This window comes from Geotrypetes seraphini, chromosome 1, assembly GCF_902459505.1.
Source record: "Geotrypetes seraphini chromosome 1, aGeoSer1.1, whole genome shotgun sequence".
Taxonomy (NCBI): domain Eukaryota; kingdom Metazoa; phylum Chordata; class Amphibia; order Gymnophiona; family Dermophiidae; genus Geotrypetes; species Geotrypetes seraphini.
The window spans coordinates 529,053,657-529,080,395 of NC_047084.1; positions in this window are offsets into that span (position 1 = coordinate 529,053,657).

The following is a 26,739-nucleotide window of genomic DNA, read 5'->3' on the forward strand; positions in this document are numbered from 1 at the left end:
AACAGAAAAAAAAACGGTATGTGCAGGGAGAAGCTGGGCCTGCCTGCGGGAAACACGATAAGGGAAAGGGGGGGGCCCTTGGAGCAGGCTACACCACGGGAGGGAAGGGGGAGGGGCCAAAAGGAGCAAGCCACATCGTGCTAAGAGTAGGGAAGGGGGGTGGGGGAAATGCTGATACTGCTGCACAGGGACTTGGAGGGGAAGGGAATTACCTGGAGGAAAGACACAGGGAGTGGGACAGAAAGACAGAGAAAGGGGGCCAGGGAGAGAGAGAGACAGTGGGATGGAGAGAGACAGAAAGACAAACATACATATATTCTAGCACCCGTTTATGTAACGGGCTTAATGACTAGTATCATATATCTTCTATATATATAAAATCGGAGGTATGTATATGTGTATGTATGTGTGTGTGTGTGTATGTGCCGCGATCACGCAAAAACGGCTTGACCGATTTGAACGAAACTTGGTATGCAGATCCCTCACTACCTGGGATGATATGTTCTGGGGGTCTCGCGGCCCACCTGCACACGTGGGCGGAGCTACAAACAGAAAATCAGATTTCTCCCATTCATGTCAATGGAAAAATTGTAAAAAGCTGCCATTCTCACAGTAATTCAAAACCGGCTTGACCGATTTGAACGAAACTTGGTGTGCAGATCCCTCACTACCTGGGGTGATATATTCTGGGGGTCTCGCGGCCCACCTGCACACATGGGCGGAGCTACAAACAGAAAATCAGATTTCACCCATTCATTTCAATGGAAAGGATGTAAAAAGCTGCCATTCTCACTGTAATTCCAACTATAAAACACTTTCTATGACACTATAACCACTAGGGACATCGTTTCTATTCTACCACGGACACCATACATATAGAGTTTGTATGTTCTAACTGTGTTTGTAACTGTTTCCTTCATGCACCCCAGTTCATAATGTTATTACATTACATGAGTACTCACATATGCTGAACTAGGAACACAGGTTCCATTCTGAACCGGGAAACAACTGCATGGAGTTTCTTTTCAACCTGAGTTTCCACATATTGAGTTGTTTAAATCAATACTGAAACTTTTGGATGCCACTTATTCCAACAGATCTTCCTTTTCAGTTTAAGAGATTGCAAATTCCAGTGAGACTTGCATTCTCTATCACAATCAACAAATCACAGGGACAGACTATTACATACTGTGGAGTGGATTTAAGATCCCCCTGTTTTTCCCATGGACAACTCTATGTTGCTTGATCAAGGGTGGGTTCACCCAAGAATTTATATGTTCTTGCTCCTGGAGGTGAAACTAAAAATGTTGTTTATAATCAAGTTTTGTGTTAGTTGTATTGTATTCATTTTGCCAAATATTTCATATTATAATTTGAATATTGTACTTTTTATAAAGCTGTAAAAAAATAATTTCATTCACCACTATATACATCAGCTAGTAATAAATAAAAGCACATTCAACTTACAAATATGCATAACCAACCATTTTCTCCCCCACCCCCCACCCAATGATTATTCAATGAAACACAGGGCTCCTTTAATCAAGCCGCACTAGCGGGGTTAACGCGCGTGACTTTTCATCACGCGCTAACCCCCGCGCTGGCTAAAAACTACCACCTGCTCAAGAGGAGGCAGTAGCGGCTAGCACAGCCGGCGTTAAACCACTAGCACAGCTTGATAAAAGGAGCCCATAGACTATCCCAATAACCTTACCCTTTTCAGATTAAAAATATCCTCCCACCCCAGGTGGACATACTCAAAAATCAGATTAGGACAGAAATAGCCCCTCACCCATCCACCCTTTCCTGGATGTGTACGAAAATAAACAAAAACTGACTCATAATCAAAGACCTACTATAGTGAAGTAATATATGAGGTGAATGGCCCCCAAACCAGCTTAAATAAATTACTGTGCCCCAAACTATCGGCATTCATTTTTTCATATTTGCCTACCGGAAAGGAAAATTTAGGCAGTCATATTTCTTCCAATTTCGGGTTACCATCTGCATGGCTAATAGCCCACCTTACTTACCTACACAATGTAACAATTTTGTTTTGTTCTTGGGTAATAGGTGTTCTTTCTTAATTGCCTATGCTATAAAAGCATAGAAAATGGCTAGATAAAATAGAAAAACATTCCTCCCACCCTATATCAATTCACAGGATAGAGTCCATTCAATGTCATTTTATCCTGCGTTTACTAACAATTCTGTTTCAAAAATCCAAAACTGCTCCTGTCAGTAGAAGCTTGTTCTGTAAAGAAATATAGGTGCCTACTTTCTTTTATAAAATACTAGCCTACTTGAATATTAACATAGTTAAATTTAGGCATGAGCTGTTACACCAAGCTTAGAGATGACATAAGAATTAGTGCCTAAGTACTGTATGTATGTGCTTAACTTACAGTATTCAAAGTATTCTATAAGTTACACATTGCATTCCATGTATTAACAAAGGTGGAAAGAAGAGAAAATGAGAGCCAATATGGTTAAAAGGTGAAGTGAAAACAGATATTAGAGCCACAAAAATCCTTTAAAGAATGGAAAAAAGGATCCAAAATAAGAAGAGACATAAGCACTGGCAAGCTAGATGCAAAGCATTGATAAAGAAAACTAAGAAATAATATGAAGATAAACTTGTCAAAGAGGTAAAAACTCATAGTAGTAATTTTTTTTAGGTACATCAGAAGCAGAAAACTTGTGAGGGAATCCGTGGGACCGTCAGATCAACAAGCAAAAGGGGCACTCAGGGAGGATAAAGCCATAGTGGAGACTGAATGAATTCTTTGCTTCAATCTTTATAGAAGAAGGAGTAAGAGATCTGCCTTTATTAGCAATGCTTTTCAAGGGTGACAATGCTGAAGAACTGAAAGAAATCTCAGTGAACCTGAAAATGTACTGAGTCAAAATGACAAGTTAAAGAGTGTTAAATCACCTGGACTGGATGGTATACACCCCAGGATTCTGAAATAACTCAAGCATGAAATTGCTGATCTGCTGCTAGTGATCTGTAACCTGTCATTAAAATCATCTGTAGTACCTGAAGATTGGAGGATGGCTAATATTAGACCAATTTTTAAAAATGGTTCCAGAGAAGATCTGGGAAAATAAACACCGGTAAGCCTGACTTCAGTGATGGGCAAAATGGCGGAAACAATTATTTTAAAAAAATTGTGGAACACATAGACAAACATGATTTAATGAGACAGAGTCAGCATGGGTTCAGCCGAGAGATCTTGCCTCACCAATTTCCTTGACTTCTTTGAAGTTGTGAATAAACGTGGTTAAAGGTGAGTTGGTTGATGTAGTGTATCTAAATTTTCAGAAAGCTTTTGACAAAGTTCCTCATGAGAGGCTCCTCAGAAAATTAAAGAGTCATGGGATAGTCATGGCAAAGTTCAGTTGTGGACTAGGAATTGGTTATCGGATAGAGAACAGAGGATAGGATTAAATGGTCATCTTTCTCAATGGAGGAGAGTAAACAGTGGAGTGCCATCAGGATCTGTACTGGGACCGGTGCTATTTAACTTATTTATAAATGATCTGGAAATTGGAACCATGAGTGAGGTGATTAAATTTGCAGATGACACTAAACTGTTCAAAGTTGTTAAAACACATGTGGATTGTGAAAAATTGCACGCAGGAAATTGGAAGACTGGGCAGATGAAATTTAATGTGGACAAATGCAAAGTGATGCATATTGGGAAGAATAACCCAAATTATAGTTACTGGATGCTAGGATCAATCTTGGCGGTTAGCACCCAAGAAAAGGATATGGGTATCATTGTAGACAATACGATGAAACCTTCTGCCCAGTGTGTGGCCAGGAAAGCAAACAGGATGCTGGGAAGTATTTAAAAAGGGATGGGTAAGACTAAGAATGTTATAATGCTTCTGTATCGTTCCATGGTGTGACCTCACATGGAGTATTGCATTCAGTTCTGGTCTCCTTATCTCAAGAAAGATATAGCAGCACTAGAAAAGGTTCAGAGAAGAGCAACCAAGATGGTAAAGGGAATGGAACTCCTCTTGTATGAGGAAAGACTAAAAAGGTTAGGCCTCTTCAGCTTGGAAAAGAGACAGCTGAGGGGAGATGTTTGAAGTCTACAAAATCCTGAGTGGAGTAGAACGAGTACAAGTGGATCGCTATTTCACTCTGTGAAAAATTACAAAGATTAGGGGACATTCGATGAAGTTACAGGGAAATACTTTTAAAACCAATAGGAGGAAATTTTTTTTCACTCAGAGAATAGTTAAGCTCTGGAATATGTTGCCAGAGGTTATGGTAAGAGTGTATAGCGTAGCTGGTTTTAAGAAAGGTTTGGACAATTTCCTGGAGAAAAAATCCATAGTCTGTTATTGAGAAAGCCACTGCTTGCGCTGTATCAGTAGTATAGAATGTTGCTACTCTTTGGGTTTTGGCCAGGTACTAGTGACCTGGATTGGCCATCATGAGAATGGGCTACTGGGCTTGATGGACCATTGGACTGACCCAGTAAGGCTATTCTTATGTTCTTATGGCTGAAGGGGAGATGATATGATTGAGGTCTACAGAATCCTGAGTAATGTAGAATTGGTAAAAGTGAATTGGTTTTATAATGTTTCAAAAATTACAAAGACTAGAGAACACTCAATGAAATTATAAAAATATATCTTTAAACAAATATGAGGAAACATTTTTTCACTCAGAGAATAGTTAGACTCTGGAATTTCTTTGCCACTGGATGCGGTAACAGTAGTTAGCATATCTTGTTTAAAAAAGGTTTAGGCAGGTTCCTGGAGGAAAACAGACATGGGTGAAGCCACTGTTCTGGGATCAGTAGCATGGAACATTGCTACTATTTGGGTTTCTGCCAGGTACTTGTGACCTGTATTGGCTAAAATGGACCACTGATCTGACCTATTATGGCTATTCATGTTCAATATCGAAAGAGATATGGGGACAGACAAAGATACTAAGGGCTCCTTTTATAAAGCCATGCTAGGGCCTTAACGCACAGAATAGCGCATGCTAAATTGCCCCATGCGCTAGCCGCTACCGCCTCCTTTTGAGCAGGCACTAGATTTTTGGCTAGCGTGCGCTAAATCCAGTGCGTGTGCTAAAACCGCTAGCGCACCTCCGTAAAAGGAGCCCTAAGTAGGATAAGATTAAGAAAAGACTGGCTTCAGTTAAATACTATCGGATTCACAAACTTCTCCTAAGTATTGGAATTTTTTTTTCTTTTCTTTTTGTTTATAATACAGTGGTGCCTCACACAACGAACTTAATTCGTTCCAGGAGCAAGTTTGTTATGCGAAAAGTTCGTTATGTGAAACGCGTTTTCCCATAACAATACATGTTAAAAAAAATAATTCGTTCTGTAGCATAAAATATGCTAAGATGACATAAAAAAAGATAAATTTTTTGTTATTATTTTTATTTAGATACATCTAAAAACATAATTGTTTTTTAAAACAACACACATTTTTTAAATTTAAAGACAGACTAAGTAGAGTCTAATTTTACAGTGAGAGAGGGCAGAGTCTCAGCGGCAAAAACTGGGACTTAACTGTTCATTTTTTTTTTTCTAGCATCGGGGAAGCGGCGAGAGTAGCTCCGCCCCCCCCAACGCATCAGCAGTAGGCGCCGGGCCCCTGCGAGCCGACGGTCCGCCACTGCACAGGGAGCCAGGTGGAGAGAGGGCAGTTAAGCGCAGTGCCTGCGCGGAAGGATGCAGCTCGGGCGACTTCGTTGTGTGAAACGAAGTTCGTTGTAGGAAGCAAGACATGAAGTTCGTTGTGCGCAGCGTTCGCTGTGCGAGGCGTTCGTTATGCGAGGCACCACTGTACTATAATTGGTTATTCTGCCTTAAGCTAGCACTTTCTTTGGCCTTTGTCATTATTGCAGTGTTTAGTTTATCTCTCTTATATGGAATCATGTTGTTTAGGCTATTTGATCAGTATTAGTGCATAGCTAGCATGGCCCTCAGTTCTTTAGTGGCTGATTTCTCTTTTGCCTCTAATTAATCCCTAGGTTCTATGACCAGAGATTATAGACTAGCCTCTCCAATTTGTTTTCACAGCATCCACACAATAACTATTCCTCATCTGTTTCATTAAGTAAAAAGCATTTTTATTGCTTCTCCCTTGGGTCTATTAAATGGTATTTAAACAGACTATCCTTAAGAGATAATTTATCTTACTTGGCGCTGGCCAACAAGACTACAAATATTGCATCTCTTCTCAGTCCAAAACATGTAACTCACATATGCCATAAAAAAAAGATCATATCAATTCATAAGTAAGAATTGCAAGGCACTTTATAAAAAGGTATCCTTATTTTCTTCTTGATGTCAGATGTCTGCTAGTTCAAGAGTTAAAATATTACATAAATTTCATGTAGAGAGCCATTTTTTATGACATCTAAGTCCAACTTTGGATGTTTCACACAAGACATCCAAAGTCAAAGGTGAACAAACAGCCATTTACAAAACTGACAAAACTGTTAGATGTTTTTTGGGGTTTGTTTGGTATTTTTTAAATCGCCTACTTAGACGCCTCGACTGCTACCATGCTGTAACATGTTACCCTGTTACATGTAACATGTTACAGCATGGTCGCAGTGTTTTTCACTGCTTTACGACTTGAACTTTAGCAGCCGTATTTAGAGGGTATATATATTGTACGTCTTTTCAACACACCCGTTAAAGACTCACAAGACTCCTGAGGCATATGCATGTCGGGTCAGTGAGTCATTGGATGAATTTATGTGGCTTTGGATGAATAAAGGCAATTGGATTTATCAGATGAGTTGAAGGACACTTTTGTTTGGTGCGCACCATTCTGATTGGGACAATTCCACTTTGGTTCTGTGCCTATATTTGATTCAACCAGTAAAGGTACCCACCAATAGAACCTGAAACCAGTGTTGCAAAAGCACCATTAGACACCAGTTTTTGAGTTGTCAAAGAACCCCTAATTAGTAAGAATGAACACCTAAATTTACAACTTAGAAACACAAGTCCTACTTTTAATCAACCATCATGTTTGCATTATTGATTAATCTACGCAATAATTGTAACTTATACAATAATAGTGACTCAAAGGTAGAAAATATTTCACCCAGAGAGGCTCTTAATATACTTTAAAAGTCACCCTACAAATATATACAAAAACAAGTTCTTAGATATATGGTGGCTAAAAGACATGTGGGGAAGACTGTAGCAAAGCTTGCAAATGGCTATGGGAGCAGAGAATTATGCTATGGTAAATATAGACACAGAGGAATAAAATGGCACATCCAAATTAATATATGTTTTATATGCAGAAAGTTAAAACATCAATCCTTAGCTATTGCTCAGTTTATAGATCCCAACATACACACTACTTTTAGAAAATAAATTAAAGAGCTATGATCTTAAACAGCTTTAGCTGTAATTAATAGGCAGATTGGGGTTACTAGATTTACAACATTTCTTGTCACATTGCTTAAATGACCTTATAGTGTGCCCTGTAGTTGGAAATTCAGAATTCAAGTCCAAGGATGCAATGGAACACAACTAGCACTGATACATATGCAGCCGTATTTCTGCCAGGCTGCTTCAATGCTTAACATACGTACTTTTTTTTTTTTTTTTTGCTCTGTTCCAAAGATAGAGATCTCCAGGCTAAAACTGCATATACTTATAATCTAGATTATAATACAAAATCCACACAATCTTAAGTGCTGTTTTCAAGATGTTTGGGTATTTTGTCCTTTATTCTTTGGAGATAGAAGCTTGCAGCGAACAAAGGTATGTAACATCATAGGGTGTAGTAAATTGGGGGAATTTTGAAGGAGAGTCCAAGCAGCTATAAAAATGTTATCTGGGAGTAGCCATACTTCACAGTGGACCTGTTCTGCTCCTGAGAGATATACTGGGGATACCAGGAGTGGGAATAGGACTTATAAACGTTGTAGCAAAGAAGTTTTGTCTTTTTTTTTAAACATTATTTATTTATATTTTAACACTTTATCAAGAAATACACTTCTTGTACAGAACTGAATAAGCTATACAATTGTTATCAAAGGAAATTAATTTTTTTAAAAAAGTAAAGTTATTCACTCAATCAATATTTAAAGTCCCATATTGACAAGATCCAAGATTCTAATGAGTGAATTTCAATAAAGAAAAAAAGGAAAACACATCCTATTCACAAAATAGGCGGTCAACTGATAGTGAATACAGAAACAATTTCTTATTGAGAGGTTTGTATTGGTGAAATCGGTGGAAGAGGAGCCATCCAGTAAAAGTTCTATCATTCATGCCAGAATGATAGAACTTTTAGTACATATTTATTCAAATAAGTTAAAGTAAAAAGTAAAAGAAAAATATAAAGTTAACTGAGACGATCCAATGACGATTTGGAGCATAAAGCCAAGCACTGTGAAAGACATTTGAGTGCCTGGTGGCCCTGCTGAGGATCATGAAGACAGACATCCAATATATTAAGGTTATGAGGTGCAATATAAATATGTGATTACTTCTATTATTCTAAAAGTGTAGAATGATAGAACTGACATAGATGGGAAGATTGACTGCCAAACTGGTTTAACGACAGATGGAAAAGGAGTAGGTGGAAGATTAGAAAAGATTTCATAGGGAATGCCATCTAAGTTCAAAGGGAGTTTGTCAGGCTTTTGCTGTCACCATCCTATCAGTTGCTAGCTCCTTTCTTGAGTTGTCTCCTTGAAATAAGTTGTTCCTCTTTGACTGGGGAGAATGAAGTCTCCCATACAAAGGAAAATAGTTTGTCCTTGAGCTCATCCAGTGACCTTCACTGAACCACTCTAAGTTCTAAAGGGAGTTCAGTTTATATAAGGTCAGGACCTTTCTGGAGGACATAGAAATTTTAAGTTCCTTTTCTTTACACTCATAATTCAGGTTAAACAAATAGAAAAGAGAACCCCCAGGAATTCTACCACCCTAAACCTGCCCTCGTAGTTGCAATTGTCAGCTACCTCCTCTTAGTCAATATAGTCCATGTAAGTCAAAAAGAAAACCACGATTGATTGTAACACGTCATGGCTTAGTCTGGTCTCCAGCTCTGCTTTCGTCAGCCTTCCAAAAAGGAAAACCCAGCTTTGCTCTGATTTCCTTCTTTTATATTGCTGTAGACTCTTCCTCTGAGTCCTACCCCAGATGATGATTGTCTACCTGTAAACTCAGTCCTTTCCAGTTCCTTGCCTTTAACTTCAGGGATTAATTTTACAGCTAAGATTTCTTCCTCTATCTGTCTTTGTTTTCCTACTAAGGAGTTGATTCTGTGTTTCTAGTTTGTACCCTTACCTTACTCCCAGTGGCGTACCAAGGGGGGGACAGATGGGGAGGGTGGTCCACCCCAGGTGCAGACCATAAGAGAGTGCTCCTGGGGTCGACGTCATAATCCAACAACTTTACTGCGGCAGGAGGAAGGCCCGACACCTGCAGAGCAGTGAGTTAAGGCTGCTGACAATGAGAGAATGCTCTGAACAGGCTTCTTATATCCTGCAGGGGGCTTGCCCTCTGTAGCATCACTGATGACGCGGCAGAGAGAAACCCTGGCAGAGCAGGTCGCAAAAAAAATCTCTTGGTGTGGGTAGGTTGGGTCTGGAGGTGCTGCACAGGGAGATGGGAGGGATTGAAAACTACTACACAGGGAGATAGGAGGGAAGGATGGAAAACTGCTTCACAGGGGGAGATATAAAAGAGTACCTGATTGTAAAAACGCTTAGATAATATGGATAAGCTGTATATAAAAACCTAATAAACTTGAAACTTGATTGTAGGACAACAGGGTGGAGGAGAGGAAGGAGTGTAACAGAGAGGTAGAAAGGGGTGAAAGGGAGAAATCCTGCATATGATGGAGGGGAGGGAGACATGCATTGATGAGGGAGAAATGTTGGACATAGGGTGTAGGGCAGGGAGAGATGGTGCATGGGGAGAGAGAAAGAAATGTTGCACCTGATAAGGAAGGGGAGGAAGTGAAAGATATTCCATGGAGGGAATAGAGAGGTTTGACCCAGGGCACAAGGCAGGAAGAGAGAAAGAGAGAGAGAGATGGTAGACAATGGGAAAGAAACAGAAATGTTGGATATGGCAGTCGAAGGGAAGGTACAAAGATGGAAGATGGATGGTGAGAATGGAGAAAAAAAAACCATCAAATGGGCAGGAGACCCTGGCAAGCGAGTTAACAGAAGACAAACAGAAACCAGAGTCTGCGACAAACATGATTTGAATAATAAAATGACCAGACAACCAAAGGTAGAAAAATTTTTATTTTCTATTTTGTACTTACCATATGTCAGATTTGAAATGCATATCCTGTCAGAGCTGGTGTTAGTCAGCAAGTGTGAGCTAGGACCTAAAAGAGAAAGGAAAGTCTTTTTTATTTAATTTCTTTACACCTCAGTGCCAGCATGGGGTTGGAGCGGTTGTAACCTAAATATAGTGTTATATTGTAACACGGTGAATGTAAGCTGTTTTGAGCTCTCTGGGGAGGACAGAATATACTGTAAATAAAATTATTTTTAAAAATGTTTTATATTAGGGGGTGTTAAAAAATGATCAGCCCTGGGTGTCAAATACCCTAGGTCCACCACTGCTTACTCCATCAGAGAGGTACAGGCACTAGGGGCATAATTCTGGAAGAAGCCACCTAGATTTAGATAGAGGTCCACTTTTATCAAGCTGTGTTAGGGTTTTTTTTATTATGGGTCGTTTTGGTAAAACCTCTGATGCTCTTTAGGAATTCTGAATGTCATAGCTTTTTCCGCAGTGGCTATTTTATTGTTAAGCTCCTACCTGCTATTATTAACCACATGCGAAAGTTTTTTTGCCTATGATGCTTGGGTGGAAGAGCGTGGGTACACCTCTCCTATTGTCTGAGGCTTTTTCTTTGGCTTGTTAAAACCTTTTTTGATGCACAGCGGCTTTTCTTTAATGGAGTGATTTCTTTGTTGCTTGCTGGATTGTCTATTTCCCTCCATTCCTCATTTTTTAGAATTGTAAGTTACATTTTTTTAAAAAAAACCCTAATACAGCTTGATAAAAGGGAGCTAGAAAGTACATATGTAAATGCCAGTATTCTAGTGCTAAGACAGGACCTGCTGCTGTGGGGGGAAAAACTGCGCTGGTGAGTATTTATCTGCTGGGAAATTGTGTTCAAATTTGGAAAAGGGAATTTGGGGTTAAATTGATCATTTTTATGTCTTTTCTTCAAATTACTCTACTTATTTAACAAGTTAGTATGAGTGGACAGGCAGCTGAAGCAGGCCCTGGCTGAATATCAGGCAGACATTCTTGTCCCAGATTTTTTGGAGTTCATGATTTGAATTTTTTTATTTTAGAAAATGACTGTTCATTTTTTATGTTCTCACATATTTTCAAACGGGAAATTACATTTTTCATGTTTGAAAAAGGCTGTGAAATTGATTTTTTTTTCTTTTACAGTAATGCACAAAAAATGAGGTCAGTGGTCCAAATAAAAAAAACAAACCCAATATTAAAACCCACCAACTGGTATATATTGGTGTCATCAACTTATAGGTCTAGGAAGAAAAGCCTCAGAATCAGGAGGGCCTATATAAAAATATAGAATGTACCCTACAGTTCAATTATTGGCATAAAAATCTCCCTCCTACCATTTATTTATTTGTTTATTTATTTAAACTTATTCAGAAAAAGGTTTTTGGTTTCCTCAAAAAGAATATTAGTTTTTCTTCCCTTTTTTGTATGTTTTTCAAAATTTTATTTTAATTTTAACAGTTTCTTTCCAAACAAATTTAAAATAGAACAGTTACTAAATTTCTAAGTAGTTAGCAACAATCCCATGGCTCAGCTCTTAATATTTAAGTACAGTAGATATATCTCTGTTTTTGGATGAATCACAATTTAAAAGTAAAAAAAAAGCTGAAGAGGAAATTGAACCTAGGTCCTGTTGTTTAGACCATTGAATAGCTAAGCTCCGACACTTATAGAATTCCTATAAACCACGCTATGATTTTGTAAAGGGGAGGGGGGTCGATGGTGTTTTTCAAGAATAATGTTTTACTTGAACTGAATTTTATGGTAAAATTGATCAATTTAAGATGAGGATGAAGTCTGGAATAATACTATTGTAAATGAACCAGTCACATGACTGTAGAATATCATTTAGTGCAGGGGTGTCCAACCTGCGGCCCGAGGGCCACATGCGGCCCCGTGAAGTATTTTGTGCAGCGCCAGTCAAGGGCGATGCAGTGTTTTCTTCTGCTGCCCCCGGGTGTTTACCGTCTTGACGGCTCCCTCCTCTGTCTTGCTGCAGCATTTGCATGTTTATGCGACCCCAGAAAATTTTTTTCGGACAATGCGGCCCTTGGAAGCCGCAAGGTTGGACGCCCCTGATTTAGTGCATGAATTGAAATGACTCAATTATTTAAATCACATATAAATTATAGGACTGTAAGATAATTAATTATTGATTTTTCAAAGAGCAGTTTATGAGATCTAATATGAATGCAAAAGAAAAATATCCTGTCATTTATAGCAAATTAAATTAGCAATGATTACATAATTGCATTCTTGCTATTAGAATGATTTAGCATTACTCATTGAAAGCAATTTAGCCATAAAAGCCATGGCATAAAACTTAAATTCACCTATTTATAACCAATGCATTAATCTAAATTTTCTATTCAACTTAACTTAGAAACTAAGTACAGTTTTGACTTGACTGAAATCGCCAATGTTGCAGATGACCTGGTACTCTGAAAATTGATTAGGAATTTTACTCAGATTTATTCAAGCTCTAATAGTCCAAGATGATATATCAAAATAATCTAGGGGTTTTTGTACAATAAAATGTAAAAATGGAAGTTAAATAAACCGACATCTCTGTGGTACAGTTAAAGTAGTTCTAATTAGATCCGAACTATCATACAGCTCACTTCTGTTCATTTCTCACTAAATTCTTCTCCTAAGGTCCCAGGGTTCAATTCAAATAATGATCAAAAGCACATACAAACATCAGCATGCCCTATTAGCTTGTCAAAGTACTTAGCTGGAAAAAATATTGTTGCTCTCAGTGCCTCCAATTCCAGGACGGCAAGACAATTCTCTTCAAACTCCTGTTTCACCAATGGCTGCATCAGAGGTAGCCATTGTAAATCTAAAATGAAGTTCAAATCACCAGCACTTCCATAATAGCTTTCCTCACACACTGGAAAAAAATGGAGAAGAGGAGACTTAGAGGGGATATGATAGAGACTTACAGGATCATGAAGGGCATAGAGAGAGTAGAGAAGGATAGATTCTTCAAACTTTCAGAAAATAAAAAAACAAGAGGGCATTCGGAAAAGTTGAAAGGGGACAGATTCAAAACGAATGCTAGGAAGTTCTTCTTTACCCAACGTGTGGTGGACACCTGGAATGCGCTTCCAGAGGATGTTATAGGGCAGAGTATGGTACTGGGGTTTAAGAAAGGATTGGACAATTTCCTGCTGGAAAAGGGGATAGAGGGGTATAGATAGAGGATTACTGCACAGGTCCTGGACCTGTTGGGCCGCCGCGTGAGCAAACTGCTGGGCGCGATGGACCTCAGGTCTGACCCAGCAGAGGCATTGCTTATGTTCTTATGTTCTTATGTTAAATGCCTCTTGGGTCCTGTGTGTTGAACAGGGAGCATTTCTGAAAATGTTACCTTTTCATGGATTTCAGCTTTACCTATGAATCTACCTATGAATCTACCTGAGTCTAAATTTGGCTTTCAGAATATCCCTTCCACATTTTCCTATGTCATTTGTATCTACATATATCAGGACAGTCAGCTCTTCCTCAGCACTATCTAAAATCCTATCTACGTGATGTGTAAGGTCTGCCACCTTCGCATCAGGCAGGTAAGTGACCAGTCGATCCTCATTCCCATTAGCCACCCTACTATCTACATGCCTAATGATCAAATCATCAACTATAACAGCTGTCCTAACCGTTCCCTCCTGAGCAGAGGCCTCTGGAAATACATCCTTAGTGCAAGAGGATATTGCATCCCCTGGTAGGCAGGTCCTGGCTACACCAGGGGTGATGCTCCCCTTTTAAGAAACCTTCCTCCTCTAAGGCAGCACAGGAGCAGCCAGACTGGAGATGGAACTTCTCTAAAACATCTCTTTAGGTCTCCTCTATGTATTTCTCTGTCTCCCTCAGTTCCTCCAAGTCAGCAACTCTAGCCTCAAGGGACGCATTCTCTGAGAGCTAGGAGCTCTTTGCAACAAGTACACATATAACTTCTCGCCAACTGGGAGATAATCCTACATATGATACTCAGTGCAAATGACTGGATAGCACCCCTCTTACTGCTGAACTACTGTCTGCAGCTTATTATTGAGCTGATGAATTAAACCCTATTAAGGTACTAGGAATACAATAGACTAGTATAGAGAGCCTTAGGATTATATTGTATACTTTATTTAGTGTTTGATTCTTAGCAAGTAATGAATTATAATAAGAATATAAAATAAAGAGTATTCCTGTTGTCCTAATTAGAATATTTGACTATAAATTAGGATTATAAGTAAAGAAATGTCCTAGGGATGGGTGGGAGTGGGAGGATATGAAGACTAAACCAGACCCTGCTCTGCCTGTCAGAGATTATCTCTAGCAGAAAGTTCAAATTTAAAAACTGTAAAATTATAAAAGGCTTTTATTCTGTGGAGATTAGCTAAGGAAAATTTGTTCTTTTAAGACCTAAACTGTCTATATAAAGGAACCTACAATTTAGCTTTTATAACCAAAATTATCAAAGCTCGGAGCAAAAATAATGTATACTAGCTGATGGTCCGGCGTTGCACGGGTATTTAATTATAGCAATAACACTGTAAATGGATTCAAATAAAGATACTTTATAGTGGTGAATGAAAATATTTTTTACTTTATAAAAAGTACAATATTCAAATTATAATGTGAAATATTTGACAAAATGAATACAATACAACTAACACAAAACTTGATTATAAACAACATTTTTAGTTTCACCTCCAGGAGCAAGAACATATACATTATTGGGTGAACCCACCCTTCCCACGTGTGCAGGTGGGCCGCGAGACCCCCAGAACATATCACCCCAGGTAGTGAGGGATCTGCATACCAAGTTTCGTTCAAATCGGTCCCACAGCTTTTTACATTTTTTCCATTGACATGAATGGGTGAAATCTGATTTTCTGTTTGTAGCTCCGCCCAGGTGTGCAGGTTGGCCGCGATACCCCCAGAACATATCACCCCAGGTAGTGAGGGATCTGCATACCAAGTTTCGTTCAAATCGGGCAAGCCGGTTTTGCGGAGGCAGTTTTTACATTTTTTCCATTGACATGAATGGGTGAAATCTGATTTTCTGTTTGTAGCTCCGCCCAGGTGTGCAGGTTGGCTGCGATACCCCCAGAACATATCACCCCAGGTAGTGAGGGATCTGCATACCAAGTTTCGTTCAAATCGGTCCCACAGCTTTTTACATTTTTTCCATTGACATGAATGGGTGAAATCTGATTTTCTGTTTGAAGCTCCGCCCAGGTGTGCAGGTTGGCCGCGATACCCCCAGAACATATCACCCCAGGTAGTGAGGGATCTGCATACCAAGTTTCGTTCAAATCGGGCAAGCCGGTTTTGCGGAGGCAGTTTTTACATTTTTTCCATTGACATGAATGGGTGAAATCTGATTTTCTGTTTGTAGCTCCGCCCAGGTGTGCAGGTTGGCTGCGATACCCCCAGAACATATCACCCCAGGTAGTGAGGGATCTGCATACCAAGTTTCGTTCAAATCGGGCAAGCCGTTTTTGCGTTGGCAGCTCTTTACATTTTTTCCATTGACATGAATGGGTGAAATCCGATTATCTGTTTGTAGCTCCGCCCACGTGTGCAGGTGGGCCACGAGACCCCCAGAACATATCATCCCGGGTAGTGAGGGATCTGCATACCAAGTTTTGTTCAAATCGGTCAAGCCGTTTTTGCGTGATCGTGGCACATACATACATACATCCGATTTTATATATATAGATTTACCTAAATATATGTCCTATACTCTTCTTAGAAAGAAGTGCCCTCTTCTGCTCTCCTCTTTTTCTCTTTTGCTCGAGACCTTTTGTTACTTTGGCTCAATCATATACTAGGAATTCAACTCATTTGAATCATACTTAAGATCAATGCACAAGGCATCATATTAGTCAGTATAGACATCAAATCACTGTATACAAACATCCCTCAATCAGGCGACCCTTTCGCATCCCATTGTTTTTCACCTCTGCCCTTTTTTTTTCTTTATGAATTGTATTTAATCATATTTTCCTTTTGTGTCTTGTTTTGTCAACAGTTGTATTAATTGTCTGGTTTTCATTCAATGTGGTTTTCTTTTTATCTTGATTTTATTATTACTTGCACTGGATTGTGAGATTGCGATTTAATCAAACTTTGAAATAAACTTGAAACTTGTTAGCATTATTTGTGACATGCCATTATTGTGAATGTATAATGGGCTGAATTAGCTCTTACACAGAACTATTTTGCTTTGAGAAATTTATTTTCACAAACAAATTAAGGAGGCAACCATATGGGTCTACTGTGGCCTCAGATGTAGCTAATTTGATGTATATCACAAAGACCTCTGAAACACTCTAGCCATAATAAAATTCCAAAAAAGTATGATATTCAACCCTCCCTCCCCCCCCCTATATTCATAATAATTCTTATGCAACATTATCTGTTTTTGTTGTGGTGAGGACAATCATACCATATAAAGGGCAGTAAATCATGCCCAACAGATGCAGCACTTTCACTTACTGCTTTTACTTTGTTATAATCACAAATCTCAATATGTTCCTTATCATGCATTTATATCAATAAAAATTGAGCCACAAGATTACAAGATAAAAGCAGTAAGAGGCTGATTCTATAAGTGGTGCTTGAAATGGCAGGCACCTAGAAAAATGGCATCTGCCACGTGTCAATCATGTCCAGGTACCACTTAGAGAATCGCAGCTAACAGCAATTAGGCATTGGTAAAGTAAGCCAGGGTTTCAAAGGCCTACATTTCCGGTGCCTAGGTTCATTGTAGAATCATACCTAATGGTGCTTAGTGATGCCTAAGGCCAGCTCCGCCCCCTAGACACGCCTACTTAGCTGTGTGGCATCACGAAGCACTGCTAGGTGCCCAGTTGTTAGCCATTGGTCCCGGGAGACACCTAGGTTCTTTTCATTGTTTTTAATAGACTTTTAAAGGTGCCATCAATTATTACACCATTTAAAGCCAATTAAAACAATTAAGGTAAGTACCAGCATGCGCGATCTAGGCGTCTGCCAGTGCCTATCTTTAGGCAGCCCTTACAGAATTTCTCTCTAAATGAAAGTGCAGTGTTCAGCATTAAGAGACTGATTCTGTAAAGGGCACCCTTTTATGAAGCCACATTATTTATGTATTTATTTATTTAATTCATTTTATATTCCGTTTTCTCCAAAGACCTCAGAATGGGTTACAGGTCAAACATACACAATGTACAGTTACAGTTAGGTTATGATGTGACATACTGTAAATTCAGTACTACACTGTTTCCCCAAAAATAAGACCTGTCCCAAAAATAAGCCCTAGCATGATTTTTAAAGATGCTCCTAATATAAACCCTACCCCAAAAATAAGCCCTAGTTAAGATCGACCCCCAAAGTCTGCCCCCCCATCCAAATGTCCCCGACTCCATCCCTGACACTAGTGCTGCCTGATTTGCTGAAAAAAATTTGACTTGTCGATTCCGTAACCCCCACCCCTGCTGCTGTAGGAAGCCTCGGAGCGGAGGTATGTCAGTCTCATGGTGGGAGGGTCGGTGGGGTTCTGCTACACATGGGGATGGGTGAGCGGGGAGGAATGATGCTGCACATGGAGGGGGGGAGAAAGAAAATAGGATGAATTGGGATAGAGGAGAGGAAGGGAGAGATGATTGTTGTACATGAAAAAAATAAGACATCCCCAAAAATAAGCCCTAGTGTGTTTTTTGGACACAAAATTAATATACGACACTGTCATATTTTCGGGGAAACACGGTAATTTATGATACAAGTTTTTATCCTAACTTGACACATACTAGGGTCTAATACCAATATACATAATATACAGTTTACAGGCTAAATTTGCCATAGTTATAGTGAAATATTTTTTATACGAGTTTTTATCCTAATGTGACATACTGGGGATCTAATACCAATGTACATTTCTTTGTACTCTTTTGGTCATGGGCAGGACAATTAGGTGAAGAGGTATGTATTTATTGCTTTGCTAAAGTTGAGGAGTCCTTCAAGGGATCTGATATGTGGCTCGGTATGAAGTGGGAGTAGAAACATCGTTTGGCAGTTTGCAGTTGACGGGCACGACTAGGGAGCGTTTTGAGGTGTACTTCATCCTAGGAGCGGAGGGATCTGTTCGGCATCCATGGAGGGAGCTTGGTCATCACGTAGCCCAGTGCCATGTCATGCAAGGATTTGAATGCTAGCATCAGGCCCTTGAAGACACAATGTTTGGCTACAGGAAGCCAGTGTGCCACCAATAGAGCCTGGGAGGCAGGGTCACTGGCATGGGGCATAGGGATTTTTATCACATGCCATGGTGGTAAAAGCTCCGATGCTCACAGAAATCATATGAGCGTCAGAGCTTTTACCACTGTGGCCTGTGATTAAAAACCCTAATGCAGCTTCATAAAAGGGGGGGAGGTTAATTTGCAAAATACCCTTAATAGGCTCAGTGATTGCGGAAAAAAATTTAATTGGGCAATAGGGACCTCTTGCTATAAAAGATAGGCGTTTATAGCATGGCGCTTAGCAGTGCCTAACACCTAAGTAGGTGTTTCTATAGGCAGAGTGTGAGTTAAGGTGTCAGGTCAAAAGCGCGCCGGGACAAAGGCGCGCACAGACAATTGAGCGCAGCACGGAGGCGCGCACCGCAGAAAATTACTGTTTTTAGGTCTCCGACGGGGGGGGGAACCCCCCCCCACTTTACTTAATAGAGATCGCGCCGCATTGTGGGGGCGTTGTGGGGGCTTGGGGGGTTGTAACCCCCCACATTTTACTGAAAACTTAACTTTTTCCCTGTTTTTAGGGAAAAAGTTAAGTTTACAGTAAAATGTGGGGGGTTACAACCCTCCAAACCCCCCACAACACCGGCGTGATCTCTATTAAGTAAACTAGGGGGGCTCCCCAACAAAACCCCCCGTCGGAGCCCCTAAAAATAGTAATTTTCTTCAGCGCGCGCCTCCGTCTTGCGCTCAGTTGTCGGTGCGCGCCTTTGTCTTTCGCGGTGTTGTCTATGAACCGTGAGTTAAGCACTGCTAAGCGTGATTAAAACACAAATATTAATGTGTCAGATGTAATTGTATACAAAGTAGCTCTCTAATATATACGGTACATAGATAGCACAGATAATCTGCTTTGTTACTCAAGGTCAGTGCAGTTAGCTTTGGCTGAAATGATCAGACAGACAACGCAGTGAGTGATGCCTCTGCTTTCTCTGTCCCTGCCTTTCAATCAAGCATGTATACAACCGTCCAAAGATTGAATCACCTGTAAATGGATACCCTCCCCCGCCATCCCTCTTTCTCCCCCTCCCTCAAGTAGATTCACCTTCCCATAACAAAGTCTATCTCTCAGCCTATATATCAAAACTCAGATGAATGAGAAAATATCCCGCCCATCCAGCAACGCCCTTGGATTTTACTCCACAGTGAACAGGACATACATGATCCCTGAATCCAGGTCACTCCTGGCCTATTACTGAAAATCAAAGGATGTTGGCTAATACTCCTGTTTGCTTCTCATAAATGTGAATAAGTCTCCAGATCTTTGTCAGAGCCTCTTTTTTCCACCATTCTACGATCGGTATCTTGGTTCTTCTAAACAGAATGCAGCTAAATTTGAAACTGGTACTTTGCACATAGTAAATTTTACTACTAATTGTTAAAACTTTTTCCATAGCAGTACAAAAACAATATAGCTGCATAAAACCTCTTAAGAGGTTATTCTGTGTGGAAATGAGCTAATGATTTAAATTAAAAGTTCTGCCTGAACAGTTCATTATAAAGTGTACGTCAAGAACTAGTAAACAATCAAATATGTTGATTTAAAATGTTCCTCACTGACTCGATAGTAATACTGTATTTCCAAAGGCCTTGCTCTACAGTATAATTACCTCATCAGGTGCTTAAATCATTCCCCCTAAGTACAATTTTTTTTCCTAAAGTTTTTGCAGTATTCCTTCTCACTCATATATTTTGTTTCTGTTTCATTCACTTTCTGGAAGTTCTTATATTCACCCATTAGCTAAAACATGATTAAGAATAAAATTGTGCCTTTTAAAACAGCAATTTTTGACTCTCCCCCTTCCAAAAAGAATAGTTTTTAGAAAATGACAGATACTGAAAGAGGGTGACATGCTTTTCTAGGCTTGCTAAAAATGTTCAAAATCACTGCATGTTGGGAAATCAATTTAAAAAAGCTGAAAAATTCCTTTCATTCCAAAGTTCATTTTGGCATTTCAGTGATACAATGATGAGGTCATTGGTATTGGGGAAAACACTGGGAACATGGTAAGTAAATAAACATTCATTAATGCATCTAAATAAATAATGTGATAAAAAGATAAAAAGTGATCAAGAAATTATTAATGTGAGTTATAAAAACATGCAAGACTAATCTTAATCATAAAACAATAAGCACTTTTTTAAAATGGCCAGTGACCTCGCATAAGGCATACTTTAAAACTATAAGGACACATGAATCTGGATTATGCATCTGAAAGGTCAAGATTTATTTCCAGGAACATAAAACATGTTCCTAAAAAGATACATATAAAATTATACTTATTAATATTAAATAATTGATAAATAATAATGAATTCATAAAACCAAATTATACATAAAAAGAGAAAATTCAATTACAGAAATGTCTAGTATGCAGAAAACCATCATATCATGAAGACCAACCTTAAAGATGCCAGCTGGATCCACTGGAGAAGGCTGGCCACAGGAAGGGGGACCTCACAGTGGGGAGCGATAAGCATTGGAGGGAGGGGAATAAGGCTAAGACAGGAGTAGGGGCTTAGGAAAGGGGGCATGCTTAGGGCGGCCAAGGGGCCAAATAAGGAAATGGTGCTTAAAGGCCTCTATAGGGAGGACTCAAACTCCATGTCACAACTTGTAATCCCTCTGTGAAGGGGGGGGGCTGCCCAAGCCATGAATGATGGCCTCTACCCTTGCTTGCATGGCAGTGGGGAATAAAGGGGACATGAAAATGGGGTCCAGGAAGCTTGTACAGTGACCAGGACTGAATGGACACAGGGCAACCTGCTTATGCTGTGATGCCTATAATCACTGAAAGCACATTGGGACATATTCTATAAACAGTGTTCCAATTGTAATGTACAGTATATAGGTGTTAGTGTGGGTCTTCACTAACATTTAACCCTTGGCATAACCTGCACTAGCTGCTGAGCACAACTTAGTAAAAAGGCCCCTTAAATTGAGTCCATGGGAAAAGTTATTAATTTGTCAAGAACTGTGAGTCAGACTTCTGGAACGAACAAAACATTTAGGGCTCCTTTTATGAAGCCACGTTAGTGGTTTAACTCGCATAATAGCGCGCGCTAATTTGTCAGCTGCACTAGCCGCTACCACCTCCTCTTGAGCAGGTGGTAGTTTTTTGGCTAGCGCAGAGGTTAGTGCGTGCTAAAAAGATGCGTGCAATAACGCCGCTAACGCGGCTTCATAAAAGGAGCCCTTAATTATATACCTTCCACAACTTTAGAACAATGGTCCCATATTATCACAGTTCTTTCCTGTATATCCCAAGTGGAAAAAAAACAGGGGGAATTTTAGCTGATTGAGATAATAGAAAAAGTCAGAGATATACATATGGAATACAATGATTAGAAGGGGTCTTAATAAGACAGATCTGTTTATTATTTTGATTTATTAAATTATTGAGCCAGACAGAATTGAAACTAGAATTCTTGAATCTCTAATTTGTATAGGAACTTTACACAGGAAATCAGACATTTAGGTCAGGACGTTCACATTTCCCAAGTATTGTAAAAATAATAAAAAAAGGGCTCTGGAATGTTGAGCCTTTTGCAAAAATGCATAAGGACATATAGGACAGCTTGTAAAACCATAAGCTTCCACTTTAGTTTAATCTCTTTATTAATTTAAATAATGAGCCAAATAAAAATAATCACTGGAGAAAAAAATATAAAAAATGATATATTCATATTTAGTACACATTTACAGAAGAAGGATGTTTTCATGTTACAAGGAGAAATGTAAATTCCCCAAATAAACAGAAGACCAGAGCAATAGATGTTCATTATCTTAATAGCGTACAAATCTGGCTAGCTTACAGCAGAAGTAGTAACAGGTGGCCTCTGAGACAGATGACAAGGAATTAGCTGTGTTGCATCATAAAACACAGTTTTTACATAATAAAATTTAACCAGAATAACTCTTCAGGCTATAGCACAGCAGATCTTAAATGCATAAACTGCTTCCTTCAACCCTGTGTATTTTTGGCATCATCCGGATGCATTTATTTTATGACCATAGAAGGCTGATTTTCTGGGATGAAAGTAACATTTAAGTAGGCCTCTTATCAAAATCTAAAACCCAATTCACTATTAGTGTGACCTGAACTTGAAGTTCTTCTGAAAAAGTATCCATGCAGAGAGTGTGAATAACTGGGTTTTGCACATCTAAGTAATGGTGCTGACTTGACAACATACAGTACACACTTATTTGAGGCCGACTACAAGGCCTAACCAGTTAGGAAACACTCCTATCCAATAATCTCCTGCTGAGTATCAGTCCGGGTAAATAATTTGAAAATCCAGTCCTTGCATCAGGTAAATGCTAATAGTTCATTTAGACCAGGGGTGTCCAACCTCAGCCTTCACCAAGTTGGGTTTTCAAGATTTCCCCAATGAATATGCATGAGATCTATTTGCATACAACAAAAGCAATGCATGCAAATTCATTGGGGAAATCCTGACAACCCAACTGGATTGCAGCCTTTGAGGACTGAAATTGGACAACTCAGATTTAGACAGTGTGTGCCAATGGTTCTTTCAAACTGTGTGGCTGTCAGGACCTATTGTTTTGTTTTGACTGCTGCTGATCTCTTCTATGCCCCCCCCTCCTCCAAAATAGCTGAAACTCTAGTTTATTGCCTAGTCAGCATAATGACCTGACCAAGCTAGCCTATGCCCAGACCAAATGGTTTGGGCCTCACACATTTCTTTGACAACCAGCAATATGGACTCTGCCAACCACCACAGACCACTGCTGTACCACAAGACTGCAATTAATCATAATGTTGGACTATAAATTATGACCTTCATCCAAGAAATGACATTGACAGATTATATTTACCTAGAAATAGAGAAGACAGGGGGGCTATCGCAAATAAACTGTAGAAGAAGAAAAACACAGCCTGAATGATTACATACAGAAAAGTAAAGAGACATTGCTTATGAGAGTACGTAAGGAAGAGTTCCCGAGGGCAACAAGTAGAATATAAGAAAGAAGCAATTTAAATCTAGGTCAACAACACCCAGAAAAAAACAACTACTCCATGGTCAATATTTACATAATATGGAAGAGAAAGCAGATTGGAATGTGACATGACAGTGGCTGAAGTCTGGAACTCTTAAAAAAGAAACTTGAAACTACAAACAAGGCAGTTCAAGAACAGGCCTTGCAAACAAATACCAATAACGCTAAAATCAAATATTTTTGGGGTCAATAGCAAATGCCAGTTGTATAAAATTAAGAATGAAACTGTAGATTACTAACATGACATTCTGTATGACTTTTGTTTTCCTTGGTTTATATTAGGAGGTTTTGGGTTGCCGACTTCTCTAAGTACCCATAAAGCACAACTGTTAAAGATCTTACTAATGCTAACGCTTAAAACTATTTTCATTAATTGGAAGGGAATTGTATAGTTTAGGGGTTGAGTACAAAGTCGATGTACCACTAATAATAAGTTGGTACTTTACTTTGATGCAGCATACTACTGGCTGCCATCCTTTGGTTGGACCAAGAGAATTTAATGGATACTGAAAGGGTTGAATTGTGAGAATAAAAGTTTTGACCATTTCAACATTTCTAATACTAAGATAAGTATTTTCTGAAAATTAAATGGATTGGGAGACACAAATATGTTTTGGACTATTGTATCTGTTTAAAGTTTGATTTATAAAGCACACTACTGAAATTGTACACTAACACTCCCACCCTACCCCTTTTTACAAAAGTGCACTGATCCAACACTCATAGGATCTGTATGACCATCGGAGCAGCCCAGAGCATTCAGCACACCAGCCGGTACTAAAAACCTCTTCCGCGCATTTGTGAAAGGGAGGGCAAGTGTGGAAGGCGTTTTTTCTGCCAATGAGGTATCTTCCCTTTCAAGTCTGTTTTGCATGAGAATATCAAGCAGCAGATGGGGATCTGAAGCTTTTTCTCCTTTTAAAAAAAAATAAGTTAGAAATAATTGTAAACTGGTGATATGACATTTCCCTTTTGATTTTTTTTTTTGGTAAATCTTTATTAAATTTCCAAACTACTCAGATGATCTGAATGTGGTATAAGATACTGTACTCAACAGATCAACAACTATAACTTCGTTTATGATGTACTGGAGTGGTGCTTAAATTGAAGCCCCAGCAGTGGGGAAGCGAAACCGATGCTGGATCGACTTATACAGTCTGCACCCAATATATGGCTTTGATGGTGACTCCAGCAGTGGGGCGGTGTAGCAGATGCTGGACAGACTTATACGGTCGATGTTCGTATGTGGCAAGATGGATCGGGATCAAGTGTTGTTACTGTTAAAAAAAAAAAAAAGTAACTAGTTATTGATTTCAGTTACTGTGACAGGGTGGCGTTCCCTGTCACTGGAGAAGTGAGAGAGCATTATATTGAACAAGCTTTTTTGAGTTTTGAATTTACTTTTTTGAGGTCCAGTTACTATTATTGAATAATAGAGCCATTGCTGATTAAGCATTGCCCTGAATCAGTAGCATGGAATGTTGCTACTATTTGAGGTTTTGCCAATTATGAGGGGGTGTTGAAAAGTTCTCAGCTGAACCATCCAACTTCTTCAATTCTGAACGTTATTTTGCCACTGTAGCTGTAAAGAATGTTATCTTATTTCATTAAATGCCAGTTTGCAGAAACGGAATTCTAGGCTTTGGCGTTGTTTCAGAGCATTGATTGAACCATATCCACGTCATTCTCGTCTCAGTTGTGCTGAGAACTTTTCAGCACCCCCTTGTACTTGTGATTTGGATTGGCAATCCGTGAAGACGGGATACTGAGCTAGACAGATCATTGGTCTGACCCTGTATGGCTATTCTTATGTTCTAATGTTAAAGAAGAACACTGGGTCAACATAGGGGTTGATATTCAGTGAGACTTATTGAGGTAGGAATATTTCCTACCTGCGTATGGCCTGCTCACCACACGTAAACCTAGATTTTCAGCAACATTTATCTGGACAATGCCACTGAATATCCAAACACATAGCTCTGGTACAATACTAGCCATGTTGCACTACAGTTGTCCATGGGGCAGAGCTAAGGCAAAATCTGAAGATATTCAGCCAGTTAAACTCTCCTAACTACCCCCCCCCCCCCACACACACACACACACACATATACACACACTTTATCAAGCTGCTCCATAGAATCAGAGCATTTACCAGACCAGCCTGCACTAAAAATCTCTAGTGCAGCTTGATAAAAGGAGCCGTTTATCTAGGTAGTTATCTGGGTACCAGTCTGAATATCACCAGTATTTGAATAAGCAGATGTCCATATATGGGGTTCAGTGTTGAATATTCATAAATATAAAAAGTCCACAGTATCTGGCATTTAAAAAAAAAAAAATACTGAGTACTGTAGGCAGAATATCAGGGGTAATTTTTTTATGTTAATGCCGTTTAATTTAATTCTGGAGTTTTGTTCTGACATCTCAGTGAGAACCTCCTAAAAAAAGGAAGGTTGTTTTGTTTTTTTATTTATTTGTTATTTATAAATATAGTTATGGTTGCTTGCAGTCTAAATAGTATATAAATTATTGTCTCCTGGATAACTTTATTTAAGAGTCCTCAAGCATAGCAGACAGAATCTCACGTTCTTATAAATGCTTCTTGGATCATTGATCTCACATCACAGACAAATTTTGTGCAAAGGTTTTCATTAGAGAACCTCCAATTTCTGTCTAAGCAAAATGAATCATTTTATTATCAGAGTTATAGATGTTATAAAGAGAATGGAATGAAAATCTAGTGATCTCATTGGGGGGGAAAAAAAAGCTACAAGGCAACAAAAGTACTTGTTGAATTACCAAAACAATTTTTATTTCTTGTATCACTTTCCTATTTTTTTTCTCCAGTAGTTAGTCCAAACAGAGAATAATTTTCTGTCTGCATGGTTGACCTAGTTCAAATCCATAATCATTTCTGGATCTCTCACTTGAAAAGAACTGAATGCATGTAGAATTTCAAATCCGATCAGAAGTTCCAAAGTTTTGTTTATTTATATCTATAGATCTACATCTTTCCTTTATCTATATAAGATCTATGCAGAGCAAAGGGCCCTTTAACTAAAGATTAGTGGATGCTAACAGAATTAGCATTTACTAAATGCTATGAAACCCTTAGGTATAAAATGGGCTTGTTATCATGCACT